This window comes from Lissotriton helveticus, chromosome 5_1, assembly GCF_964261635.1.
Source record: "Lissotriton helveticus chromosome 5_1, aLisHel1.1, whole genome shotgun sequence".
NCBI classification, from domain to species: Eukaryota; Metazoa; Chordata; class Amphibia; order Caudata; family Salamandridae; genus Lissotriton; species Lissotriton helveticus.
This window is the reverse complement of record NC_136065.1, coordinates 241,919,002-241,943,508: the sequence shown is the minus strand read 5'-3', so window position 1 is coordinate 241,943,508 and position 24,507 is coordinate 241,919,002. Positions and strand designations below refer to the sequence as shown.

The 24,507-nt window shown below is 46.2% G+C and overlaps 1 protein-coding gene across 4 annotated transcripts in view; it reads left to right on the top strand.

Moving 5' to 3' along the window:
- Positions 1-24,507, top strand: part of PNPLA7 (patatin like domain 7, lysophospholipase) — a 1,524,034-nt gene that overhangs the window by 993,497 nt on the left and 506,030 nt on the right. The window lies entirely within an intron of this gene.

Here is a 24,507-nt window from a genome sequence, read left to right as displayed (position 1 = left end):
CATTACTCAATTCTGGAACACCTGTTAAGATGACAACAAAAGGTGCTGCTTCCGGTGGAAGATTTACCAATTTTGACCGTTTTTTATTTGACCGTTCTGATTTGTTAAATTGTCTCTGTGTCTGATCATAACCAAAGGTATTTGATGTGGGAACTGTAGAAGAGGTTTTTACTGGGGGAGCTTTTTTGTCCGTGCCATCTACACTCGGGAGTTTTCCTGGTGATTTGTTTTGTGTGCCTATAACTGTTTTGGAAGTTTCTTGAGAAGTCTTGTTCTTTGGTGAAGATATCTGATTATTAGTAGTTTTTTTTGTTAACTCTACTGGTTTTGCAGTTGTATTTGTAGTAGCCATACTACTGACTGGTTGTTTTGGTTTATCTGTAGGTTTTACGATACTTGATGAGACCTTAAGTCCAGGCAGATTTAGATGATCTTTATTTATCGGATTAGAAGTTGTTTTTGAGATTGCAACCAATATTGCTAATTGCTTTTCTATGATTTGTATGCTTTTTTGAAGCGGTTGGAGCTGGTGCTTGACTATTTCAGCTATTTCTTTTAGTAGAGGAGCTTGTGTTTTGATGTTAATTACGTTTTTTGTTGTGGTACAAGCCGCCGGCTTCTTGTAAGTTTGCTTGGAATTAGATCTATCGTTGTAATCTACGACTAACAATACATCGGAGTTGGTGTTGCTATTGGATTCCATAGAGGCAGCAGTTTTATCACTGTGTGAATTTAATGCATTGTTTGGGTCACACATTTTAATAAGTGAATCTGAGTTTAAATTTACTGTATCTTTATTTATTGAGTTTTTTTGAAGTTTTTCTTTATGATGTTGCACTTTCGAAATTGCTCCTTCCCTAATCCCTCTTGCTTCACATTGTGTGAGTTCGATAGATTTTCGCTGCGGGCTAGCAAAAAAGTCAGGGGTCTGTTCGAGACCTTGGCTCAGTTGTGAGTCTGAAAGTTGTAGTGATACAGAAAGATCAACGGTATTTGGGATCACGTGGATGTCCGCATTTGTTTCCAGATTTATAGATTTTTGCAATGGAAGATTTGGGGTTTGTGCTTGTGCTATCATTCCCATTGACGAGCGTCTGGCTTGATCTAATTCATAGGATACTCGTCGGTCGATCAACATTACCGTTTGGTCGATGGTTTGATTCACTTTAGTGATAAAAAGATCGATAGGGCCAACAGTAGATGTCATGTTTTTCAAGGTTTTACTCCTAGAGCCTCTAGTAGACATTTATTTACTGATAGACAAGGAAGGCAGTAGAGAAAATGTGATTTCTGAACAACACATAGATGGCTTTGTGGGCACAAAATTACTTACTGATCCGGTTCTTGTTTTATAGAAGATCTTAGGGGGGTGGGCCCAGCCCAGTCTATGACGGGCTAAGACGGGCCCACCCTTGGCCCAGGCTTCGCCCAGCGTCCCGCGAGACGGGTTTGGTGGTGATTTAAAGCGCCGCCTGGCGCACGGTGACGTCGCTGCAACCTCGCAAGGGCTTCTGGATCTTGTAGTGAAGCCCCTCGCCGGTCTCCTCCTGGCGCCCCTGCTCTTGGTGGTATTTCGAGCGGCCGGGCAGCTGGAGACTGGCGGGCGGGTGCAGCCGTTGTCAGAGGTGCAGTTAGCGGGGTTCCTGGTCACAGGGTTAGCGGGAGAGCAGCTACAGCAACAGAGCAGTTCCACACAGGATCGCCCACTCGATGGGTTTGGTGGTGATTTAAAGCGCCGCCTGGCGCACGGTGACGTCGCTGCAACCTCGCAAGGGCTTCTGGATCTTGTAGTGAAGCCCCTCGCCGGTCTCCTCCTGGCGCCCCCGCTCTTGGTGGTATTTCGAGCGGCCGGGCAGCTGGAGACTGGCGGGCGGGTGCAGCCGTTGTCAGAGGTGCAGTTAGCGGGGTTCCTGGTCACAGGGTTAGCGGGAGAGCAGCTACAGCAACAGAGCAGTTCCACACAGGATCGCCCACTCGATGGGTTTGGTGGTGATTTAAAGCGCCGCCTGGCGCACGGTGACGTCGCTGCAACCTCGCAAGGGCTTCTGGATCTTGTAGTGAAGCCCCTCGCCGGTCTCCTCCTGGCGCCCCCGCTCTTGGTGGTATTTCGAGCGGCCGGGCAGCTGGAGACTGGCGGGCGGGTGCAGCCGTTGTCAGAGGTGCAGTTAGCGGGGTTCCTGGTCACAGGGTTAGCGGGAGAGCAGCTACAGCAACAGAGCAGTTCCACACAGGATCGCCCACTCGATGGGTTTGGTGGTGATTTAAAGCGCCGCCTGGCGCACGGTGACGTCGCTGCAACCTCGCAAGGGCTTCTGGATCTTGTAGTGAAGCCCCTCGCCGGTCTCCTCCTGGCGCCCCCGCTCTTGGTGGTATTTCGAGCGGCCGGGCAGCTGGAGACTGGCGGGCGGGTGCAGCCGTTGTCAGAGGTGCAGTTAGCGGGGTTCCTGGTCACAGGGTTAGCGGGAGAGCAGCTACAGCAACAGAGCAGTTCCACACAGGATCGCCCACTCGATGGGTTTGGTGGTGATTTAAAGCGCCGCCTGGCGCACGGTGACGTCGCTGCAACCTCGCAAGGGCTTCTGGATGTTGTAGTGAAGCCCCTCGCCGGTCTCCTCCTGGCGCCCCCGCTCTTGGTGGTATTTCGAGCGGCCGGGCAGCTGGAGACTGGCGGGCGGGTGCAGCCGTTGTCAGAGGTGCAGTTAGCGGGGTTCCTGGTCACAGGGTTAGCGGGAGAGCAGCTACAGCAACAGAGCAGTTCCACACAGGATCGCCACACGGACTGCGATGTAATGTCATACATCCACATCAGAGGGCCGTGATTAACTCTGACAATGGGCCATGGACATTTTTATCTACACCAGTAGGCGGGAGGGTGTGGAGTATCTTTAGTTCTCTCTCAGCATGGTACTGGATTGAAAAAATAACATTCGCTCTGCAGGGGGATCGTAGGTCATATATTTCTTGTTTCGAGGCCACCACCCAAGGCCCCTGAAGTGCAGCTGCACAGGAGCACCAGCAATCAGAGTCCACTCCGTAATCTTATTCCTCCTCTGAACATGTTTACTCATCACCTTTTGACCTTTAAGTCGGTTGTCCCTCCAGATCGATCTGGTAAGATCAGTGCGCGTCATACGCAGTCATGTCAGCCCACTAAATTCAAAATAAAAATAATGCGGCTCCGGAATCTTTGTGCTTATCCCCTAATTATATGCTTCTCTATAACATTTGCGGGAGCAGCCTAGTCACAGATTTTGAAATAGAAAGCATGCTTTGCATGAAGGGATCTGTGCAAAATTCAAAGTATTGTATAATTAATATACTTCCATAAGCTCCTAATCGCACACAGAAGAAATGAGGGAAATGTAATTTCAAGTTTTTTAATTTGTATAGACGGTGGTTGTGATCATTGATCCCTCTCTTCGGTGGTGGAGCGGAAAGGCAAGCTCTTACAGTGAAGGTATCCTCTGTGCTTCCCCAACGCTGAGCGAGTGGAGTAAGGACCGGCGGTGCAGTCCTCTGGACCTGCCGTCCCTTGCTCCTGTATGGGCGGCTGTGGTGAAAGGAGCAGGATCGTGGTCCTAGAGGTATTCCGATCACTGCTTCCACTGGGCAGTGTGAGGAGCACCTGTAATGAGTTGGCAAATACGTAAGCAAGACGCTGTATTAGGCAGCTTCCGCCCCATGTGTTTCTGAAAGCATGTTTGAGAATGGTGGCAAGATCTGAGTAGGTTGGGTCAAGCTGCGAGGAAACTATTTCCAGGGCTCAGTGGGACCCTCACCAATGCCCCTGGTCCCTCTCTTTCTGAATAGCAAATCTAAGTTGGCAGCAGGATGACGCACAACCTTTCATCCAGCAGACTGGAAGGCTACAGCTTTGTGTAGATTAATTTTGAGCACACCAAGACCAGCTGGGGCTAGAATGGAAAGACAGCCCTTCTGAGCTCGGAGAAACGAAGGGCATGCATCTTGAAGAATGTTGAAACCATTAGTCACGTATTTTATAATTTGCCTCCTTTATCATTTTCTCCATTACCTATTTCTATCGCTCGGAATGGCACTAGCAGGTCTCTTGCCTTTGGCAGCATTAGCTCGAAAAACTTGCGTTTTCCCATTTTGCATCATTAGTTGCGTTATGGATTGCATAAAAATAAACAGAATAACTTCAACCATTTTCGTGGCAGAGCCGTTTGATTAGTGACGGCTGAGGCACGCCTACTTGAGTTTCTTTGCTTCATGGCTGTTGAAATGTACATTTGCTTGTATAGAGCATCTTGTTAGGTCTCGCCTATTATATCCCGCAGGGATAAATAGGCGAGATTATAGTAAGTGGAAAAGAAAAGTCTACCTAGCCAGCAGTTCGCGTACAGTTCATGTGAGCTATGCGCGTGCACAGAGCCAGCCACATCACACACCACCATTTGTCTGTGCCTCGGAATCAGACTTCAAAGGCTGCCGCCGCGCCCCCCACCCCCGCCCCCTCCCCGCGTGCACATCGCACACCATAATTTGTCTGAGCCTTGGCATCAGACTTCAAAGGAATGCTCTCCCGCTCCCCCGCCACAGCAATGCCGAGAGCTTGTTTTTTATTTTTTGCATCCATTTCGTGGGGAAGCCGTGGTTTGTTCGGCGTTCTCTGCACCTTTCTCTGGTTTTTTTCGGGACGAAAGTGAAAGCCTACCATGCTTCTTTACAGTAGCCTTGCCCCTCAAATGGTGTTGCTGTGTTGCCATCTCTCTAGGGACACTCAGCTTGAAAACACTTGACTTGCTAGCTGCAATGCTACATCCGCTATGCTTTGCCTCTAGACACGTTGATACCTCGCAGACTGTTCTGACTCTGCCCCTCCTGATTCTGAAACTGACCAACGCAGTCACGTCGCAGTCTCTTCTCTCTGTCTTATGATGTCTGCCCTGCCACCATTTACTTCGGGCCCTCACCCTCACACCTCCTTATACATCCTCTCACACACCCTCACTCACCCTCACACCCTCACCCACCCTCACTCCCTCACTCACACACCCTCACAACCCTCTCACCCTCAAAACCCTCTCACCCTTACTCACCCTCACACCCCCTCACCCCCTCACACACCTCCTCACCCTCACACACCCTCACCCACCCTCACCCTCAAACACCTCTTCACCCTCACACACCCTCATTCTCACACCCCATCACCCTCACACACCCTCATCCTTACGCTCACACACCCTCACCCTCACACACCCTCACCCTCACACACCCTCACCCTCACACACCCTCTCACCCCCTGACACCCCCTCACCCTGACACCCCCTCACCCTGACACCCCCTCACCCTGACACCCCCTCACCCTCACATCCCCTCATCCTCACATCCCCTCACCCCCCTCACTCACCCTCTCATCCTCACACACCATCTCACCCTCACACACCCTCTCACCCTGACACCCTCACACCCCCTCACCCTCACACCACCTCACCCTCACACCACCTCACCCTCACACACCCTCACACACCCTCACACACCCTCACACACCCTCACTCACACACCCTCACACCCCCTCACCCTCACACCCCCTCAGCATCACACACCCTCAGCCTCACACACCCTCAGCCTCACACACCCTCACCCCCGTCACCCTCCCTCACCCTCACCCCCCTCACAAACCCTCACCCTCCCAACCCCACACCCTCGTCCTCACACTCCCTCACCCCCACACCCTCGTACCCCTCACCCACCCCCTCACCCACCCTCACACCCCCTCACCCTGACACACCCTCACACCCCTCACCCTCACACCCCCTCACCCTCACTCACCCTCACACCCCCTCACCTTCACACCCCCTCACACCCTCTCACCCTCACACCCCCTTCACCCTCACACCCCCCTCACCCTCACACCCCCTCACCTTCACACCCCCTCACCCTCACACACCCTCGCCTTCACACACCCTCGCCTTCACACACCCTCGCCTTCACACACCCTCGCCTTCACACACCCTCACACCCTCTCCCTCACCCTCAAACACTCTCACACACCCTCACCTTCACACACCCATCACCCACCCTCACACCCCTCACCCACCCTCACACCCCTCACCCACCCTCACACCCCTCACCCACCCTCACACACCCTCACTCACCCCCTCACCCTCACACACCCTCACCCCTCTCACCCTCACACCCCCTCACTCTCACACACCCTCGCCTTCACACACCCTCGCCTTCACACACCCTCGCCTTCACACACCCTCACCCTCACACACCCTCACACCCCCCCTCACTCACCCTCACACACACACACTCACCAGCATAGCATAACACAACATAGCATAGCATAGCAAAACAAAGCATAGGATAGCAAAACAAAACATAGCATAAAAAAACAAAACATAGCGTAGCAAAACACAACAAAGCATAGCATAGCATAACAAAACATAGCATAACAAAACATAGCATAACAAAACAAAGCATAGCATAACATAACAAAGCATAGCAAAACAGCATAGTAGAACAAAACATAGCATAGCATAACAAAACACAACAAAACATAGCAGAACAAAACATAGCATAACACAACAAAACATAGCATAACATAAAACAAAGCATATTATTAATTATTATTATCCACATTTTTGTAAAGCGCACAATCACCCGTAAGAGTCTCTAGGCGCTGGGGGCCGTCGGGAAGATTAAGCAAGCTATTGCCCAGAGTCACATGGTGCTGGGCTAATATGCCGCCGGAGCCGGGGATCAAACCGTGATCCCCAGATTCCGGAGTCAGTCGCCCTGGCCGCGGCCCCACACCTCTTCCACCGCGGCGCAACACCTCTTCCACCATAGAATAACAAAACATAGCAAAACACCATGATGGCAATTGGTTATCCCTTTTTGCATGCACCTGATACAACTGACGTACCTGCATATGTCTATCTCATTTGCCAACATCTGTGAAAAATGGGCTCACTCCTGCACCTGTCTGCCCCAGATGTGCCACTAAGGCTTCTTTCCTATGGTCCGGGAATGCCCTGGCGCAGGGCATTGTGGTGTAAAGTTTTCTCAACTTTTTCCAGAATACTGATGAGGGCGATTGATTACTGTATCTGCATTGCTGTACTAGTATTCTGGAGGATGTGGGTGAGAATAGAGGGAAATGTACCGTGGTAGGCATTGACACATGCATGGCCAAGCATTACATAGCTCAGTTGTGGAAATCCACTAAGCCTCACCCTTGGCTGAATGGAGGGCAGCAATGGACTGGTGTGTTAAACTGGAGGAACCGATCTATGAAGCATGGGGATGCTCACATAACCATTGAATGATTTGGGGGAAAACAGTGTTTTTACCGTAATCTACTTAATCATTATTGTACTATATCCCTCACCATTGAACCCACAGCCGCAAGAATCAACTTCCACAGCAGGATAAAGGCCATTGCCACCTGGATGAAAGGTAGCTGCCTCAAGCTCAACTAGGACATGACCGAAGTACTCATCCCAAGACCCACGCCGTCAGCCTGGGACGACTCCTGGTGGTCAGCCCCTCTGGGAACATCCCCCACCCCCACGGACCGCTCACATAACCTCCGCATCATACTGGACTCCTTGCTCACAAGGAACCGCCAGATTAATGCTGTATCCTCATCTTGCTTCCACACGCTCCTCCTGGTTCGAAAGACAGTCAAATGAATCCCCACAGAATCCAGAAAGATGGTCACCACATGCTATTCACAAGCAGACTCTACTATGGCAACCCACTTTATCCCAGTGTCACCCAGAAACTCCTCTGGAAAATACTATAATTAATTACAGCGAGCTGTGCTGGTCCCCTGTGAGAAACCCCAAGAGAGAAACTGGCACATGCATCAACAATGCCATTTGCGATTCCTTATTAGCGAAAAATAAGGATTCGCTAATAAGGAATAGCAAAAGGCTATGCATGTAGAAATCGCTAAAATAATAGCAAATTCTAAACATTACTTAATTGCGACTCGCAAATTGTGAGTCGCAATTAAAGAATACCTCACCATTGAATGGGAAAACATTCTCAATTTGCGATTCTCAATTAGAGAATCGCAAATTGAGAATGCAATTTCAAGGGTGCCAGGGTGTCAAAAGGACACCCTGTTGCACCCCTGAAATCTGCATATGAGTGCATCGTGGACACACATGCCCCAAGGGCATGTGTGTGTGTAAAATGGAACTTTGAAAAATGCACTTTAGTGCATTTTTCAAAGTTTTTCCAAATTACCATGAAGTTCAACTTCATGGTAATTTTCTCCCCCTATTAGCGAAATCGCTGTTTTTTTTTACTTTAATGCATTGCATTTAAGGAATCTTAATTTGCGATTTCTTAAATTCAATGGTAATTTAAGTAATCGCAATTTAGAGATTACTTAAATTGCGATTTTTGCAGTTAGGATGATGCATCCCAAATGCAAAAATACCGGTCGCAAAGGGGCAGATTCTATTAATCTGCCCGTTTGCAACCGGTTTTTGCTTTGATGCATGTGGGCCTTAATTTCTCAGGGGCCAGCTCGTACTTCTCTGTTGAACTTCAGAGGCTGCAGCAGCCCCTCACTGAGCTCGTACAGACTGTGGACAGGCCCATTGTCATTCTGAATGAGGCTGATTATCCCTTCGAATGACAATGCGCCGTCTGCCTTTAGCATATCATGTTCGAGTGAGATAGTGGTTAGCGATTACAGAGGAGCTTTCCCCAGAGTACTGTGAGGAACTTGCGGCCTTGTATAATTTGCCAATGTTGTTCACTGAGCGTGAAGGGCAATGAGCAGTGACGGGGAAGGAGAGGTGACGGGGCAGGAAAAGGGACGGGGCAGGAGCGGTGATTAGGCATGAGCAGGAGCCGTGACCGGGCAGGAGCGGTGAACGGGGCAGGAGCGGTGAACGGGGCAGGAGCGGTGAACGGGGCAGGAGAAGTGACAGGGCAGGACCAGTGATCGGGCATGAGCAGGAGTGCTGACCGGACAGGAGCAGTGAACATGCAGGAGCGGTGAACTGGCAGGAGAAGGGATGGGGCAGGAGAAGGGATGGGGCAGGAGAAGTGACAAGCCAGGTGCTGTGATTAGGCATGAGGAGGAGCAGTGACCGGACCAGGCAGAATCAGTGACTGGGATCAGTGACTGGGCATGAGCAGTGGCAGGACAGGGGAAATGACAGTGAAGGAGCAGTGACGGAGCAGGAGAAGTGACTTGTACTTTTGTTCTTTGCCTATTTACTTATATACTATGGCATGTCATCCACGTATGTCTGTTAAGCATACCTTTTGTCCCGAATTTTTGTCCTGAATTTTTACCTCCCGTCTTGAATTTTTGTCCTGAATTTTGACCCTTTGTCCTGAATTTTTACGATCACCGTCCTGAATTTGCGCCCGTGCCAGTTAGCCACTCTAACCACTCCTGATTCTTCTTTCAGCACATTTTCTTCTTTGCCCTCTTGACCTTTGTTTGTACTGCTGTTCCTTGATCTCAGTCTAATGTTTCTGATACATGATTTCTTCTCTCATCCGGGTTCTCTTTCCTTTTCACAGAAAACACTTGTACATCTCTTTGCGAAATGCTGGGTGTTCACATTACCACCTTTGACTGTTGTATCTTTACTTGCTTGTTGATGTACATGACTCCTAGATGCTGGACCCCTGACTCTTATTGCACATCACGTTATAAATTATTCCTTATATGGCACCTGATCTTCGCTTAGTATGGCGTCACAGAGCTTCTTTCGCAATCCCAATGATTCTATTGTAGACCGGAGTCCTATTCTGTTTTGAGGAGAAGGGTTGGCATGTAGGGTGAGTGTGTCAGTTTAAATGAGTTGTAGGATTTGGGTGGCTGAGACAGGTGTGGAACCAAATTACTTGCATATTTGCTTGGACGGTACAGTACAGTTATTAACTCTTTGACTTGTATGTAATGTAAATGCTCCACCGTGGTGCACACCACCTAGATTGTCCTCATTGGCCCTGCCGACCAAATCTTAAATCCATGCTACTTAGGCTTTTCTTCACCTACAAATCCTCAAGTGACAATTGGTTTTATAAAAAAAATATGTTTTTAGGCTTTCTGATACCGTCAAATGTAGTGCTTTAAACGGGCAGGTACTCATCTGCACTCCTTTCATTTGGAAGGGATAGTACCGGCACTTCTCAGCAGGAAACAGGTGCTCTGGGACAAAGATTACCTGCACTTTCGAATTTCCTTTTTAAGCACTGGTGAAATGCACAACTGTGAGGCACTGAAGGCCTGCACAGGACAAGAGGTGCTGGCCTGCCGCTCGTGCTGCGCTTCTCAGCCGGAAACCGGCCAGAAAACGAATGGGAAAGTACCAAAAAAATAACCAAATGTGCAGTACTGCAAAATAATCGTGTGGTGCGTTTTGTAAAGCGGGGCACGTTTTAAGAGCTTGACAGCATTAGAGTTGTTCTTATTTTTATGAGGCGTGGAACGTGACTGACTGCAACACCTCGTTTGGTAGCACAATTTCTATAGCTACGAGCAGCCGTGCATGTGCTGGAGCGGCCGCAGCGTGTTTCTTGATACATTTTGTTTTCCTGCTTTTAACGTAGATTTCAAAAGCTGTACCTGGCGCGCTGTCTCCGTAGCCTCCATTTTGTTTCTGCGCCACGCCGAGAGTGCGCGTGTACCGTGGCGTGTATTTCGGCGTGCGCGTGCAGCGTTCTGGCACGCTCTTCAGCCAAGAGTGGCATTGGCGACAGAAAGCTGCGCATGTAAAACGGCCTCTATTGTTCTGCAAATAGAACGGCTATTATTCGTCGGAGCTCGACCGGCAATACAAAAGGCTCGCTGTTTTGCTGTCAAAACCTTTGTTCAAAGCGGTTTTGTGTTTGGCTCTGAATCTGCTTCACAAACGAAAGCACGTGTCCTGGCCACCCTCCGCGGGAGGATGAAGCGCAGCCCCTTCCTCGGATGGGTTTCTCCCAAGCAAAGGCCACGGGAGGCGAACTCCCCTTGGGTGAAGACTGGAAGTAACCGTGGCCCTCTTGCTGTGAGGCTTACAAGTATTGACGGTAATATTACTACACGACGTTCAGAAACAATGTGATTCAAAATGACTTCTCTGAAACAATGCTGCAGAGGAAACGCGTTGGTATTTAAAGCAGCTATCTTCCTTCTAGCTCGTATGATGACCTCGAGGCGACTGTAGAGATTGTCCCAGAAAATAGTGGAATATCAAAGAATTAAGTCATTTAAATTCACTTAATTTTTTGTTAGTGTATTAAACAAATGAAGTCTGTGGTATGAGGGGTCGATTTATTTTTTGCCAATGACGTATCTATTTATTTTCTTGCAAATACACGCAAAAGTGTGGTGGCAGCGAAACCTGAGGCTGCCAGTGGCCCCGTCAGGCCCGGCTCCAGGAATTTTTATTTGGGTGGGCCAAGAGTGCATTTGGGTGGGCCACTGCGGGCTCGATTTGTCGCATATATGTCTGGGCAGGCCTGCTTCAGGGCCTTCCTTTAGCTCTTATAAGTATTGCAAGGCCCAGTAAAACACACTCTTTTCCAAATTTCTTTCTAAGTATTATCACTCTCAAAAAGTGTTTTTCCATGTAATGTTCCTTTGATGGGAAGAGGTGGTTTCTGAGGCGGGAGTATCAGGCAAGTGGCACTTCTCTGGCTCCCTCTGTGTGAGCCTTCGAGGAGAATCCCTCTTCATTACTACCTCCACCTGACCCTGGACTCAGTAACGCTCTCCCTTACAGGCTTGATTATCCACTTTTCACCACCCCTGTCCAGTGCACCTTATCGCACAGCTGACCTTGGGCCCCAGCCCCATCGGGCTCCACTTTCATTTTTCCCAGTAAAAACATTAGTAAAATCACCTTCAAACTTAAAACATTGAATATAGCAGTAAATATAATTAGCACACACTTTAAAGTATGTTCTACAGTAGCCCTTATGACCTGATTGCTAATTAAATAAACAAAAACAGAAAGGTCATGCATGACCAGGCTGGGTTCAGCGCTGATGCAAAAGTCTTTTTTGGCACCACACCAATAACCTCTTTCTTCGTAAATACCTTTACTACCACCTTCCAACAGTGCCCCTCATCCCTCCATGGCCCCCGTATTGACCTCTTCCTCGGATTCCCTCACTGCCACAAGTCACAAGTGCCCTTCATCTCCCCATATCCCCTGCCCCTTATGCCCTCCTCCTCGGATTCCCTTACTGCCACCCTCCAGCAGTGCCCCTCATCTCTCTCAAGTCCCTCCTCCAATGACCTCCTTCTCGGTTGCCCTCACTGCCACCCTCCACCAGTCACCCTCATCTTTCCCTAGCTCCCCCTCCACCCCTTGACCTCTTCCTCGGATTCCCTCACTGCCACCCTCCACCAGTGCCCCTCATCTCTCTGTAGCCCCTCCCCCTCATGACCTCCTGCTCAGACTCCCTCACTGCCACCCTTCACCAGTGCCCCTCATCTCTCCCTAGCTCCTCCTCCATCCCATGACCTCTTCCTCGGATTCCCTGACTGCCACCCTCCACCAGTGCCCCTCATCTCTCTGTCGCCCCCCCTCATGACCTCCTCCTCAGACTCCCTCACTGCCACCCTCCACCAGTGCCCCTCATCTCTCCGTAGCCCTCCCTCTTATGACCTCCTCCTCTGGTTCCCTTACTGCCACCCTCCACCAGTGCCCCTCATCTCCCCATAGCCCCTCCCTTTTATGACCTCCTCCTCGGATTCCCTTACTGCCACCCTCCACCAGTGCCCCTCATCTCTCCCTAGCTCCTCCCTCTACCCCATGACCTCTTCCTCGGATTCCCTCACTGCCACCCTCCACCAGTGCCCCTCATCTCTCCCTAGCTCTCCCTCTACCCCATGACTTCTTCCTCGGATTTCCTCACTGCCACCCTCCACCAGTGCCCCTCATCGCTCCATTGCCCCTCCCACTACCTCCTCCTCAGATTCCCTCACTGCCACCCTCCAACAGTGCCCCTCATCGTTACGTAGCCCTTCTCTCATATGCATTTCCTTTGTTGTATAGTGCTACTCATATCATTGTAGTGTGTGTCAGTACTTTACACAACGCACACATTATACAGAGACAATCAATCATAAAAGTATGTAAATCAGTCTACAGGGAATGTCACATAAGCCAATGAGGATTACAAGGTGTAGAAATCACCTGTCATCCATACTGGTGGGCAGTATATTTTAAGAGGATTTGGACTGGGGAAACACAACCTTAGGATTTAAAGAGTATTCCATGGGGGTCAGCTTTACTGATAAAAATGTATATCTGCCCAAACATACTCTTTTTAGCAACTTTAAAATAATGAAAGACTGAGGAAGTTCTAACTAAATCACAAAACAAAAAAGTGAAGTTCTAACTATACCATTCATGTTTGTATGCAGCTCTCTGGTGACAGTTCATTGGTCACTGTCCTATGTTAGGATTGTAACTTCTGAACTGCAAGTAACACAAGGATCTCTGGGACAAAGGCAGTAACCCACTGAGCTGCCACATAAAATACAGATTATCTGTTTTTATAAACTACTAACAAACAAATGATTGCTCTCCAGCAGGATCATTAATCACCAGTGTTATCTGGGCATTTTGTATTTTCTTATTGTTGTCCTGCATCAGCCATGTTAATGATAAAAACTGTTTAAATGAAGTGCACAAAGTATATGTCCTGCTGGGCCTGTGCAGATTTAAAAAAAGAAAAACAAATAGTAACACATTATCTTACCTACTTCTCCCTTAGTCAAACTTTGTGTCACAGGCAGCCTGATGTGATAAGTAACTGCAGGGGTCAAGAAAGGCGAATAGGAATAAACAAACTTATTTTCTCCTGTGCTGCATAGAAAAAGAAATGTCTACGCACAGAACAGTAGGCAAAAGTTACCGTTAACTAAGAAAGTATTTGTCGCCTTTGCCATGTGGAGATGAAGGGGTGAAAAAATAAACAAAGCCTCGTTAACATGTTAATGGTCTTTTAAAGACCTGTGAAGTACTCGGGTGCTGCTGCGATAATCTCTAAAACTGTCTGTGTGCGCCGGGAAGCTGTCTCCTATCCCGGGCGCACACACACACAGACAGCCCTTTGAACCCGATGCTGGTGCGCGCCAGCCTTCAAGCCCTCACTGCGAGGGCCAAGGCTCCTGTTTGGGTGGGCCAGGCTCATGTTTGGGTGGGCCTGGACCACCCGCTAGAACCGGGCCTGGGCCCCGTGACTCGCACTAACGCAGAAATCACAGGCCGCTCGGCCGCCGCTGTCACTGTTTAAATTAACCAGCACCGTTCTTCACTTAAGTAGGTCGTGCAGCCCCTTCTCCCTTCCTGTGGTCTGTTTCCTATGGTGTCCAGCCATCAGGGTAGAGTTCATTCTCCTTCTGAGCTAGGATCCCCTCAAGACCTGGAGGTGGGGACGAGTCTTGATTGATTGACATTAAGAAACTTTCATGGAAAGCTTCAAGGATCAGTTACTGTACAGTACAACAAGTTTTTTGGGTTGATCCAGAGTGGTATACCACATTCGCTGATATGAGGTACTACTGTAAAAAATGTTAACATGTGAAGTCAATAATGCAATAATGATCTTTTTAAAAGATTTCACTGCTTGCTTGGTTTCTGTTGACAGTAAACATTGCATTTCTGAAGGATGGCCAGCTCGTAAAGGGCGCAGACAAAAAAAAATGTAGATTCTGTGTGGGGCAGGGGACTTGGCAACAAGTGTAAGATGCGGGCGCAATTGGTGCCCACACCAATTGACGAAGATCCAAAAGTATTCTATAATTACTGCCATTGGCAGAAGTCGAGGCTACCGTGGTATCATTTTTGCTCAAATAGGATCCGCTTGACCTGTTGTACCGACTGCTCCTTCCACCGCCTCTTTGGTAGCCTCGGGAGCCACCTCCATCTCCACAACTCCTCCCATAGCTGTCTTCACCACTTGAAGACTATCCTCGGCCGTCGCTTGATCCGCCCCTGTATGCACCGTCACCACCTCGTAGTCCACTGGAGGATTGCCTGCCAATATGATGCGGATTTGATGCCCGTTGAGGTTTTTTCTGTTCATTCCATGCAGAGCGTCCTTGACATTATCCAAGTTCCTGAAGGTGATGAAGCGGAATCCCCAGAACTTCAGGTCTAGTGGTACTTCACATCTGTGTCATTCACTTCTCTGTATTTACAGAGGCCTGCTCCAAGCTTTGGTCGTTGATGTCAAACGTCAAGTCCCCCATAAGCCGCTTCCCTTTATCAGAAGACTGGTTGATTCGGGTACAGATGTTGAAGCTCAGGAAATTCTTGATGCCACTCGACACCATTCCGCTTCAGACATGATGAGTTCCCAGGTCTTGCTGGAAAAACTAGAAATCTCGTAGAGCAGTGTTTCCCAAACTGTGGTCTGCGGACCCCCAGGGGTCCGTGACACATTCCCAGGGGGTCCGTAGGCAACAGTTTTAAAAGCACAGAAACATTCCAACAGTTTTAAAAGCACAGAAACGTTCCTTGTATAATTAGCAGCCTTCCAGCGACAATAAAAGTGTCAAGAGAATGCCAGTGATTAATGTACCTGCTGGAGCTGAGGAGAGTTTTGTTCATGGGCAGCTTTGATTGAACTAATAGAGGGTTAATGAATGTTTATCATGCATCTTAGAAAGCAGTATTTTATGTGCATAGGTTCATGGTTACTGCTTTTGTCTTCATAAGTGACAATCATAATCTAGCAGAGGGACCTATAAACTGTCATCAAAGAGCTGCTTGCAATCTGCATGGTACCAGTTATTAACTTATATTTTTCCCCAGTTATTCATTCTCCTGATGCTGCTAAAAAGATTTATTTGGGTGGAAATGCATTTTTAATGTTAAAGTCAGTGCTAGCCACTGTGTTATGTTCTGAATCCTGAGTTTGTGCTTTTCCAGACCAAGCACTCTTTAAACATTTTATATACACACTGATTTACATATATGATTCAATGTCTCTATATGTGCGTGATGTAAAGTGCTCTGACATCCTACAATGGTATGAGAGATGCTATAAAACAAATGAAATACATGTGACAGAGGGGCTATTACTTCAATATAAAATACTAAGTGCCAGATGTACGATCTGTGTTTATATGTGCGAACGGGTTCGCGAACCCGTTTATGCATGCAAAAACCTATTGAGCCATGTACATAGCCTATTTCGCGAGTCGCAATTTGTTTGCGACTCGCTAAATAGGTTTTGCAACTTGCTATTTGGAAGGGGCATTCCCTTCCAAATAGGGAGTCTCAAAACCATGTACAAATGATTTGCGGTCGCAAAACAGTCGCAATTACCACCTACCTCAAGTAGATGGTAATGCATTTGCAAATGGGAAGGGGTCCCCAGGGGACCACTCCCCCTTTGCAAATGCATGCAAGATTATTTTTTAAGGGCAGGCAGTCGTCCCAGGGACCTCTGCCTGCCCTTGAAAAATGAAACGAAAACGTTTCATTTTCTTTTTTATTTTAAATGCATGGTAAACAGGCTGCATTTTTTTTAAACTGCTTTATTTAAAAGCAGTCCGAGACATGGTGGCCTGCAGAGCCCAGCAGGCCACCATCCCTGGGAGGGCTGGTATTCCCAATGGGCTCGCAAATTGCGAGAGGCTCATTAATATTAATGAACCTCGCAATTTGCGACCCCATTGGGAATCCCAAACAATGTTTAACACACTGTTGTACATTTCATTTAGCGACTCGCAATTTGCCACCTGCAATGTGTCGCCAATTGCGAGGCGCTAAATGAAATGGTCGTACATCTGGCCCCAAAATTCTTAGTACTTTGAGTATTTGTTTTGTGTGCACACGTGTGTATTTTTTTCGAATTACTGTTTTAATTTTGAAATGTAACTCATACAAATTGCTTGGGGGTCCCTGGCTTCCAGTGGGGACTCAATAGGGGTCCTCAGGAGTCAAAGGTTTGGGAACCACTGTCGTAGAGAGTAGGGGAACTCCCGTCTCCTGAACAAGTCCGCTAGTGGAAGGCGCATTCATCAAGTTTTGATGCCTCCGATTCTCCTCCACAGATGTCTGCGAGACCTGCGTTCTGCCGCACTCATTTCTTGTCTATTTTTGTTCTTTCAAGTTTCATGCGTCCTCTTGCAGAAGTTATATCGGGTCATAGCGTATGTTTTCAACTGTGTCTAGATGAATTGCTCGTTAGATGGCCACTGCAGTGAGTTTAGAAAAAAAGTCCTTGTTTTAAAAGCCTTGAGGCCTGCTTCATGCGAATCAAAGTAGCATCAGTCTGCTGTCAAGCACAGTCGGAGTCCTTTGTTTGAAATATGTAAAGCTGCCATATGGGCTTGTATGCGTACCTTCACTATGCAGTATTTTGTAGGATAGTGCAGGGGTGTCCTGAACTCCCCGTTTTAGCAGCAACAGGGGGTGGAGTTCTTTGATGACTCTCTTCTGTCTGCAACTCGCTAAACAAAGCCTCATAATTAACGTGAAAGTATGGACGGACGGAGTGGATAGATGGATGAGTGATAGGATGGGTGAGTGAAAAGATGAATGTTAAGATGAACGAGTGAAAGGATGGATGAGTAAAAGGGTTGATGGATGAATGAAAGGATGGATGGGTGAGTGAGTGAAAGAAAGGATGACTGAGTTAAAGGTTGAAAGGATGGATGAGTGGGTGCGTGAAAGGATGGATGAGTGAAAGATTTGAATGAATAGATGGATGATGGTTTGGATGAGTGAAAAGATGGGTGTTAAGATGGATGAGTGAAGGGGTTGATGGATGAGTGAAATGGGTTGATAGATGGAGTGAAATGATGGGTGAATGGACGAGCAAAACGATGGAGGATGACTGAAAGGATGGATGAATGAATGGCTGAAATGATGGATAGGTTTGGATATGGATGGGGGTACGGACATACAGAATAGTGAAAGACCGTATGATAGATGAAAGAAAAAATAGATGACAGAATGTAAAGGTGAAATGGTGATATCAGCGAATAGATGAAAGGATGAATGTATAGATGTTTGACTGGAAGAGATGAGAGCTCTTCTGGAGAGAGTCGCAATGACTTGCTTCACTTTGCTTGGTGCCATGAGAGGAATGGTACAACGTGGGGGCATTTTAATTTTCTGGCTACTCCTTTGGGATAGTGTATTATGCCATGGCTGCCAAATTTGGCACTGCAGGCCTATCGAACCTTTTTTTCTGGCTGACTGCGTTTGACTGGTCCCTTGTTATCTCCACCAGCGCCAAGAAGCTACGATTATATGAATTACTTGATAAAGTAATCTGTAACGGTACTTTGAATTAGATGGGGAAAGTGCACTTCGTTTCAAAATCTGAAATAATTGATTTATCTGACCTGGACAGTAAACTGTAATACCTCAGTACTCCACTTGCATCCTGCCGTTAATGCTTCGATGTATCTTCGTGTTAGCTCGCGTTCCAATAAAAGTGAAAACCTAGAAAATGAAACGTGAATATTCTGCAGCTGGGCATGGCCTGTTCCCGAGGGGCAGTAGTGGGGGTTCGAGGTGGGGATGTCACGCGGCATCCACTGTTTCTGTGAAGAACTTAGAATGTAAAAAGAAAACGAATTGGATCTTATGATGACGCAGAATCCAGAGCTGGTTATCTTTGGCCGTTTCCATCTGATGTTCATCCTTACTGCTGTGCAATCTCTATATTTTACGGTGGAAGATAATAACGTTCATCTTCTATGACTACTTTCACTCACTCATAAAGCAGAACATTTTCCATACAATTTCTTACAAGGCTGTCATGCTTGGAAAAAAAGGTTCATCTCTGATTTCTCACATTTAGAATTTCGCTCTTTCTTGAGCGACAAAGGAAAGATGAAAAGCTGCTAAATGTAGCGTGGTACGATAATGTTCCAAAATGAGGGTGTTTCATTGTTTCATAATCCGTTAACTCCAGGGTTGGATTTAATTCTAATTACAATGCTTCAGATACTGAAGCGCGGATAAGATACCGTTGAGTCATTCTCCCTAAACATCTGTCATTAAATTTGCAGATTTTTTCCTGTTTGACGTCGGGTTGAACAAATGCAGCCTGCAGACGCTTGCTGTTCTGCTGGAAGGATGACAGTCTGGCATTTAACGAATAGCCGCAGACTGGCACAGAGATACACAGCCTTGCACCCTTTTCATCTCTTATTTAAATCTACCCGCGGCCAGTGGGGACTCGAGTAACCATTGAAAGTAAGATAATGTTGAATAGTTTACACCGCATACAAAAAAAGAGATGCTAGTCTCAGACAACTGCCTTCTGGAGATTTCATGGGGCAGGATAGGCTACATAGAATCTTTGGTCAATCAGTGGCATGTCATATGTAAGGAATTCTTTCCATTACAGGTTTTCATTAGAATCATGACTGACGGGCACTAGAGGTCATTCAAGCATACATTCACAAATATAACGGAAGTGAGGCGGGAATGCCTAAGATCCTGATGGGGCAGGGTACTGCAGGCAAAGCAGCTGTACACATTTCTCTTTTAAAAGTATTCTTTTACGAGGTATCTGTAAGGGTTTCAAAATAGAGGTACTGATGCTAGGTGACAGAGAGTAACATGCTAGCGTACATATGCCCGATTACTTGTATAGCCCTCAATTCCAACTCAAAGATTGGAAGGACTGGTCACACGGGTCAGTTCTGACTGAGCTACTGTACTCCCCTTGGAGAAGCTCAGTGAAAGAAATCAGTTTCCTAATGTCCTCACTGTGGAAGGTGCTCCTATCAACAACCAGGTGGAGCTGAACAGATCCCTAGCCGTAGCACATCAGCGTCACTGCAATATAAATGAGAGGAGCCATCTTAAAATACATTATTGTAAAGCTACGAAAGGTACCAAACGAGATGGGTAAACTATGGATTATTATAAATTAAAAATAACACATCACTCTTCGATGAGTGCACAATGTTTCAAAATGCCTTTGTGGCTGTAGTACAGGTTCCATAGGGAAACCGCCTCATGAAAATGAGTTCTGCAGTGCAACTTTAAAATCATCCACTGACATCCACTTTAAACTCTTGCTCCATCGTTCTTTTGCTCCCCACACCACCCTAGTTTGGACTCAGCCATATGCAAATCAGTCTTGACCCTGCTCCTCATGGGAACAGTCCAGCCCGAACTGCCAAGCCAGGTCATCCCTGAAGCGGAAACAAGCATCCTTGGACCGTTTTCGGGGCATTACCACCTTTTTCCCTGTTCCGTCGTCATCACCATTATTCAGTGGATGTTCACCCAGATCACCATTTCACAATATTCATCAACGTCATTCCCTTCACACAGGCATCATTGTGCTAAAGTCCCAGTTCCTAGCACCATTAATAGATTTGATCTCTTGTCACAGTACATACCAGCAGACCTTTTCTGGTCAGATACCTCAACACATAGACTAACTCCTTTATTCAACATTTCATTTTGTAATAAAGAACTGCAATTCTCCTGGCTAGTCCTACTAGCAACAGAGTCTTTAAACACTGTTGGAGAAACACTTCACCTCGTTTTTCAATAAACCTTCCTTATAGATCAAAGGTCTGACCACATAACTTTTGACTATCAAGCCGTTGCTTTCATATTAATTTTGCCATCCCATTACAGCATACAAGACATGCAACAACCCTACCTTCAACCAGATGTCACAAGTAGACATCCCCTACGCTAACAAAAACTTTCTCCTAATACATTATTGCACCATCACATAGCAGTACATAAAGATATTTGAATCTCTTGATGTAGACATTCTATACAACTTAGCCAAACATTGCTGCAGAATCCCCAAACATGGGAACCTCCTAACCACAAGAGAAACCATGGGTCAGTACTATGACACGCTCAGATCACTGCGAACAAAAATGAAGACTTAAATCATCCCCAAGAAAATTATCAACAACATCAAGACTCAAACTAATCGAAAATATGTGTACACAATACCGTAAAGCACCAAGGAAAGACCATCTTATCTCAATAGCCAGCAATTTAAAGGTATTCCTGTCACGAGAGAAAAGGTCCTAGCTCAGCCTGTTTTGCAACCTGCATGGACAACTTTTAAAACGAAAAAATATGGACGACATTTGAGAAAACAGCCAAAAACTTCTGAAAGTCTCAAAGTCAGATTAGAGCAAAATATAACAGGTTCTCGTCCGTATCTTCGCTCACACACAATTTAAAAGTCACTCCCACATTTTATCTCGGAGGTCTAGACAACTGCTTGTCATCCAGTGTATCACATCAACCAACATTGTGGAAGAAAGTACGGACGTTCTACAATTTTATTATGAAGAATTTTACAATGAAGAACTAGTTCTGTCCACCACAAACACATCTTTATCTTATCTACGTTTGAGATGACCATCAAAAGAAACTGTATCTCCATGAATAAATGCTCAACATATCCAAGATCCTTAATAAAACATTGTTTCCCAACTACTGGCGTATCTTTTCACCCATAATTTACTTACATCTCAGATATGGAACAGAAACTGTGCTGCCTGAAATCGGGGATGAAGCTATTGAAAGTGAGGCATGCATTCTTGTATTTCTCAATAAAAGTGACACTAGACAATGTACCCGTCCTCGCACTTTATTTACTAAAGCAACAGGAATGATACCCCTTTGTCTCCTGGCTTGTGTCCTTCTTATACCATTATTGTCATTCAGCTAGAGTTGGCTCCCTCCTGTCTGGCTTCCGTCTGAGCTTTAGTTATGTCCTTTATTGAACTCCACTGTGAAGTGTACTTTCAAACAACTACTTGAACTCTTCATGGAGATCTTTACTGATTAGTTCCTCCTTTACCACAGAAAAAACATGTTATATCCACATTACTAAACAAACTAATACCGGATTGCCATTCAGCTGGCCACTTACACCCAGGAAACATTAATGGGGTAATTTAGAGGTCATTGGACACCGGGTACCCTCCATAAAATCGTGGTTGCTTGATCTGGCAACCATTTAGCGGTGGGGCAACCACTGGGTTATCAACAGCAGAGCCTCAGCAGGCTCTCCCTGCAGACACACTTGACCCAATGATCCGTCTACCACTGGGTCACCAGGTAATAGTTGCGAGGCAACTGCCACTCATTTCGTCTTTATTAGCGGCAAAAACTCATAAGATCACCCTCGCGTAATGCGAAAACTCTTTGCGTGCCAGGGACATTGAGCTTTTCTTTTTCAATTTGTTTCTGAAAAAGAATTAAAAATGTCAGATAGGCCAGAAAAACATGGCAGTCTGCTCAGCATTAGAAGTGACAAAAGTGCATCAGCTGTATACACGGTGGGCGATCCGCTGGAAGTGGAGCAGAAAGCATGGCTTCTACTTACCTGGTAGGCGTGGCTTGCCACCCAATATGTTCTAAATGGCACATCTTTGTTTCTAATGATGGATACTAGTTCTCAATGCTAAGCTTGCAACAGACCTCTCCACCATGACAGAGTTGTGTTGGCATGCAACAGGTGCATTAAGACGTTTTACATTAAGAGGATGTCAACGTCAAGTTTTAAAATGTGACTTTTTTTCTGACACCATAGGTTAATGTGGTTTTTCAGAAAAAGTGGATTATCAGACGTTTCTAAGCAAAATTCCACTGGAATAAACATGGGTATATATCTGGGGTCCAGTGGAAGGCAGGAGCCGAAACGCGTAGACCGTCCATTTGATGCACTTTCTTTTTTGCACTGGTGTGTAAATAAATAACGCAAAAAACTATCTGTTGCTGTGCCGTGTCTTTGGTCTACTAAACGTAGGAAGAAGAAGCTGTGGCAATATATCTGGGGGTGTATACATTTCAAGTTCCTTACTGAGCAGAAACACAGTAATTGGGTACTTTGAGCTGAAGGAATAGACAGACTGGTGCTTCATGAGTTAGTGATTGGGATCTTTCTAGATGTTGAAGTGAGGAGCTATGTCTCTGTTAGGTGGCGGAAGCACCTCCACCGTGTTCATCACTAGTATCACTAGGCAGTTTTCTCCACCTCTTTCCTATTCTTCTGTCTCACTACCTCCTGCAGGGCGTAAGCTAGCGATCACTACTCATACTACAGCTTGATGTGGTCATTCAGAGATTGCTGCTGGAAGTGCTGGCACAGTTCCATCACTGCTGGAGAGCCTTTGGGGTGATTCGCATTCATTTTTTCGCACGTTTGGATACCTGTGTCTAGTATCCCAGTGGAAGTAAACAATGAGTTTATAGCCAGGGTTCTCCTTCACTGTTGACCTCTGCCAAGGAAAAATTTAGAGAGGACCCCTATTTAATCCATTCAGGGACAGGGGAAAGATATGTAACAAATGACAAGGCTCCCTATGTGTTGAGAGTATGAAATCTCTGGTTGACAGTCACCAAACACCTAGCCACCTTACAGTAAAAAAAACACTATGAAATTACATGCAGCATAAATCAAAACATTCATAAAAGGATGTATATTCAGTACATTTTATTGATATTGCACACTTATCGGTACATGTTTAACTGAAAGTTTTAGCAGTATATGCGAAAAAAATACCTTTGGTCGCGGTTATGCTATCATTATGGAACCAGGGGAGCCACCGTTTCTAATTTTGGTAGTTTGCAGAGTAAAATCTACACAAAAAGAAAAAAATCCAAATTCTTCTATTGTGTAAGCTACTTTAGTTGTTATCAATATTAGCAGTGGCCCTATCCTTTACTTACCAATTAAAAACAATAAGAATCCTATGCCCATTCAGCCTTGATTGTGATACTGCTCATCAATAACGGCATGAAGTACTTCTTAATTGTACTATGGACTCTATTTCCTTTTGGTAGGTCTGCACAAATATCTCATCTGTATTACCAATTAGCTTGGATAAGTACTGTGATCAACTATCATCTGTGATCATTGTAATTGGCATTTTGCCATGTTTTAACTGTAGGGATATTGCCAATGTCCTATTTTTAATTTCTCTTTGCCTAGACAATTGTGTCTTTTTATTGCCTAAACAATTGTGTTTTCCTTTTTTTAATATGTGTTGCACCTAATAAAATGTACTGAATATACATCCTTTTATGAATGTTTTGATTTATGCTGCATGTAATTTCATAGTGTTTTTTTTACTGTAAGATGGCTAGGTGTTTGGTGACTGTCAACCAGAGATTTCATACTCTCAACACATAGGGAGCCTTGTCATTTGTTACAGACCTCTGCCAAGGTCCTTCTGCTGTAGTTAATCTGCACCATTCAGATTTGTTAACGAGGTGCACTTTTGGAAGATGGCTCCCCGACTATAGAAAATATTGGGTACAATGTTTCTGATGTTGGTGCAATATCAAAGTTGTTGAAATTTGCCAGAAAGAAATCAGGCCAATATGACAATAACAGATGCGAATCTCTAATGAGAAGCCAGTATGAGATACCCACAGATGCAACACATCCTTAAGAAGCATGCCCTGCTATTGGAGTACCGCCAGAGAAATTCACCCTTTAGTATAGGATACTTGTTTCTTTTTTGCACTCCATCTCACTAGTCTACACAACTCTCCCAGCTCAGTCTCCTCTCACTAGACTCACCCA